General features: G+C 38.2%; 1 non-coding gene across 1 annotated transcript; it reads left to right on the top strand.

Annotated features, from left to right (window-relative positions):
• The first annotated feature begins 365 nt into the window (after nucleotides 1-365).
• On the top strand, nucleotides 366-472 carry LOC113195426 (U6 spliceosomal RNA). Its single transcript, XR_003302394.1, has one exon. It is a non-coding gene; the product is annotated as a U6 spliceosomal RNA (small nuclear RNA).
• The last annotated feature ends 4,784 nt before the right edge of the window (nucleotides 473-5,256 follow it).

The raw sequence follows: 5,256 nt of genomic DNA on the forward strand, positions 1-5,256 counted from the left end.
CCAGTAAGATCTTCCATCTTGTTCTTTCTCTGCTCCAACCCTGAAATCAACCCTTCCTCTAAGGAGCCATTGTTCCTTTTAGTGAAGAATAAGTACTACTTAGGAACCAAGATTTGGGCATGCTCACTACTACTGGCATGTTAAGATTCTCAGACTTCTCAGGGGACCAAGCTGGGGAATATGTGTTTGTACATATACATGAGTATCTACCTACTTTTTACATGTATATTTATTGCTATTTCTATTGACACATATTGAAAACCATGAATTCACACTGTTACTTTCAATTTGAATTCAACATTATCTATTGTTCCAGCTTTTCCTTTTTTTGTTTATGATTTTCTTCTCCAAGAATGAGAGAGCCTGTGCTCACTTCAGCAGCACATATATTACAACTGGGATGATACAGAGGAGATTACCATGGACCCTGCTCAAGGATGACACACAAATTCATGAAGCATTCCATATTTTTCTACAATCTTCCCTTTTATAGTTCATCGGCTACAAAATAAAACTTTTGCATGATTTGCTGTTTCAAGAGAAAAAGAATGAGAAGCCTGGCTCTTCTTACTCCTTATGTGCTTACTTATGTACTCAGCCTCCCTTTACCTGGCCAGTCTTTCAACCCTGCACAGCCATTACCTGCCTCAGTAATTTTTTTCCACACAGAACCATACTCTGCCCAGCCACATACTGTATACCACCCTGCTAGTTGCCTTCCCTGCCTTATCCCTGACATCTGCTAGATGACCTCTGCTTAGGGCTACCTAGTGTTTTTTTTTTTCTTGATGACACATATATTTGTATATTCTTATACATTGAAATGTTGAGATAGTAGATATTCCTATAACGTTGTAAGAAATAGTACAGAAGAATCCCTCTTTTCCTTTACCTAGTTTCCATTAATAGTAACATCTTAAGGAGCTATGGTATCATAATCATCACAGCCAAGATTTTGACATTGTTACAGTCAAGATCAATAGGAGGGTGCCTCTTGCTTCTTTTATATTCAAGGCAATTGCTAATGTTCCCTAGTTTTATAATTTGTCATTTTAGCAAAGTTATGCAAATGAAGTCATACAGTGCATAGCCCTTTAGGATTGGCTCTTTTTTCATTCAGTGTAATTCCCTTGAGTTTCATCCAGGTTGTCATGTGTTTTGATAGTGTATTCCTTTGTATTGCTGAGTAGCATTCCATGGTATGGATGTACAACAGTTTGTTTATCTTGTCACTCATTGAAAGGTGTGTGGGTTGTTTCCAGTTTGGGATTATTATGAATAAAGCCACTCTGAACATTCATTGCAGGTTTTAGTGTGAAGATGAGTTTTTATTGTTGTAAGGGAAAATCTCAAAAGCATACTAGGTCAGATGATAGTTGCATGTTTCATTTTACATGAAACTACCAAACTGTTTTCTAGAGGTGTCGAACCATTTTACATTCTTACAGCACTGTATAAACAATCAAGTCCTCAGCAGCATTAGGTGTTACCACTGTTTATTCTAGCCATTCTGACATGCATGTAGTGATATCTCAGTGTTGTTGTTGTTTGTTTTTCCGATGTTGGGGATCCAACCTAGGAACGTACATGCTAGGCAGGCACTCTACTACTGAGCTGCACCCCCAACCCCTCTTTGTGGCTTTAATTTGCATTTCTCCAATGGCTAATGATTATAACCATCTTTTCATGTTCTTATCTGTCATCTGTGTATTCTCTTCTGACCTGTCTATGCATGTCTTTTGTCCACTTTCTTAATTGGATTTTTAAAATTGTTGGGCATTAAGAGTTTACAATCTGGACATTAGATCTTTATTTGACATATGCTTTTGAAAATATCTTTTTCCAATCTGTAGCTTACCTTTCCAGCTCTTCCTGATCTTTTTCTGAGAAAAAGTTTTGAATTTCATGATGTCCAGTTTTTCTTCTGTGTATTGTACTTTTGGTGTCAGGTCTTCAGAATACAGCCTATTCCAGTGTCTTGAAATTTTGTGGGTCTGTTTGTAGATTCTCTCTTTTGTGTCATTGATCTGTACATCTACCTTCCACCAATACCACCCTGTTGTGATTACTATAGAGTAATGCTTCCCATTTATTTTTCTTTTTCAAGATCATTTTAACTAGAATCTGTGACTTTTCATAGAAATTTTAGGATAAGCTTATGTATGTCAACCAAAAGCCTTGCTGGGATTTTGATGAGAATTAAACCTATAAATCAATTCAAGGAGATTTCCATCTTTACTATGTTGACCCAATCCAAGAATTGACCCATTTCTTGTAAGTTGTCAAATTTAGAAGCACCAAGTTATTTGTACTAGTTCTTTATTATTTTTTAAATGAATGACAGATCTATCGTGATAGGCTGTTTCATTTCTTACATTGGTCATTGCGTCTTCTTCTTTTCCTTTTGTCAGTCTTTCTAGAAATTTATGAATTTCATTTTTTCATAGAGCCAGCTTTTAGTTTAACTGATTCTCATCATTGTTTCCCTGTTTTTATGTTTTGATTTATGTTCTTACTTTTTATCCTTCCAATCATTTCTTTGGGTTATTTGCTCTTATTTTTCTAGTGTCTTATGTTGGAACTTAGATTATTGATTGGAGACCTTTCTTCCTCTCTAACATAAGCATTAAGTGATATAAACTTCCTTTACCACTCTGCTTTACCAACAGCCATGTATGTTGTAATTCAGTTCTATGTGTTTTGTAATTTCCTTTGAGACTTCCTCTTTGACTCATGAATTATTTATAAGTTTGATGTTTAATTTCCAAGTCCTAGGAAATTCTCCCTGTTATGTTTCTATTATTGATTTTTAGTTTGCTTCCATTATGATCAGAAAAATATTCTCTGTAAGAGCCTTTTTTAAAAAAAAATCAATGCCAAGACATTATAATTAAAATTCTTGTGGATAATTTCAACATATCATGTATTTCTTGATTGTTTCTTCTCACTCGTTGTGATTTTCCTAGTTTGTGATATGACAAGTGATTTTCAACTGCATCCGGGACATTTTGGATCCTAGGTTTTCTCCTATTAGCAGGCAGTCTCTCTGTTGAGGTCTGTCTCAGGACCAAGGTCCGTGTGTGTCTTTAGCTCCCTGCTCAGCCTTGCTGACACCATGCCAACAAAAGCAAGGGCCTCCTTGCACATGGCCAGGTGGAATCTCAGCTCTCCCACCAGCTCTGTTGACACCTTCATGGTGGAGATGGGGCACTGCCTTGCACTGTCATGTTGTCTTTGAGTAGGGGCATAAGATCAGCTCCCTGAATAAATAGATTGCTAATGCAGGCCCCACTACCACCTGAGAGGGGAAGTCGAAGGTGACTCATACCACTTTGTTGCTGCAAGTTGTGGTTGAAGCTGATTTCCCTGCTAGGCCCTGGGGACCTTATCGAAGGAGGAAGTAGGAAGCATAGTACCACTACCCTGCCTCCTGCCACTGCTTTTCTCCTCGTGGATACCATGCGGGGATACCATGGGGCTCAGCTTCCCTCTGGACCCTGTTGGCCCTAGGGAGTGGGTGGGGAATGTTGGTCATCCTGCTTCATTCTGCCTTATTCCTCATGGATGGCAGGTAGGAGTAGGGAGGCTCAGCCCCCTTCTGGGCTCCACTAACACTGAGGTAGACAGGCCATGCGAGCTAGCCTGGCTCCGTGCTGCATTGTTCATTTATATTGCTGCAATATATGTGGAGGTTTGTATTGTATGTGGAGGTTTGTCTCCCTTAAGACATTTGGGGGAAAGCAGAGTGCTCACTGTTCTCAGCTTGCACGTCTCTGATGCTGCATGGGTGTGGAGGTTTAGTTCTCCACTGGGTTACTGACATGGGATGGATGGTGAGCCTAATGTTGACTATCCGTGCTTCAAAACCTGTAGTAAGACTTTTTTTTTTTGTACCAAGGATTGAGCCCAGGGGCACTTAGCCACTGAGTCACATCTCCAGCCCCCTTTTTTTAATGTTTTATTTTGATACAGGGTCTTCTTAGGTTGTTAAGGGTCTCACAGAGTCGGTGAGGCTGGTTTTAAACTTGCAATCCTCCTGCCGCAGCCTCCAGAGCTTCTGGGATTACAGGTGTGCACCACTGCACCCAGGCTGTAATAAGACTTCTTGCTGCTACATGATGGTGGAGGCTCAGCTCAAGCAATGCCTTCATAACACGGCTTTGGCAGAGGAATTGCAGCACTTCCAACTTCCATTTGATGAGGTGCGGGAAATTTTTTTATGAAGAAATGACCACTCAAACATTTAAAAAGTTATTGAGATATAATGAAAATTATATAAGCATATAACAAATCATACTATGTAATTATATAATGAAATTCAGCCTTTTGAAGTAGTGTATACACATTGATTTTTAGTGTATACATGAGATGGTGCAATCACTACTATCTAAATTCAGAACATTTTCTCAGACCAAAAGGATACCATAAACCAGTTAACAATCTGTCCCCTTTCCATCTTCTCGCTCACTGGCAGCCCTTAGTCACTTTCTGTCTCTGTGGATTTGCCTATTTAGGACATTTAATATCAGAAAAATAATACAATGTGTGGTCTTTTGTGTCTGCCCTTTTCCACTTAACATAACGTTATAATGTTTTCGAGATTTAACCATGCCTTACTATATATCAGCACTTTATCCATTTTATTACCGAATAATACTGCATTGTGTATATGAGATTTTGTGTCTCCATTTGGGTTGATGGACCCTGGATTGCTTCAGCATTTAACTACTACAAATAGAACTGTTATGAACATTTGCAGACATGTTTTTATGTGGATGTATTTTTTTGTTGTTGCTCTGGGCATAAACCTCAGAGCGGAATTACTGTGTTTAACATGTTGAAGAACTAACTGTTTTGATTTGTGTATCCCTAATGACTAATAATGTTGAACATTTCTTCTTATTGGCCATTTGTATATCCTCTTGGGAAAAATGTCTATTCAAATTCTTTGCCCATTTTTAAAAATATTTATTTTTTAGTTGTAGTTGGACATAATACCTTTATTTTATTTATTTTTTTGTGGTGCTGAGGATAGAACCCAGGGCCTCATACGTGCTAGGCAAGTGCTCTACCACTGAGCCACAACTGCAGCACACTCTTTGCCCATTGGGTAATTGATCTTTTTATTCTTGTGTTATAAGCTCCTTACATATTCTGGACATATTAGTCTACTGTTAATTAATTATTGATTATTATTAACACTAGTTTATTGGTTTGCTCTTTCTGGCTTTCTTCATTTATTCTTTGGAGTTTGAG

This window comes from Urocitellus parryii, chromosome 13 (genome assembly GCF_045843805.1).
Source record: "Urocitellus parryii isolate mUroPar1 chromosome 13, mUroPar1.hap1, whole genome shotgun sequence".
In the NCBI taxonomy this organism is placed as follows: Eukaryota; Metazoa; Chordata; class Mammalia; order Rodentia; family Sciuridae; genus Urocitellus; species Urocitellus parryii.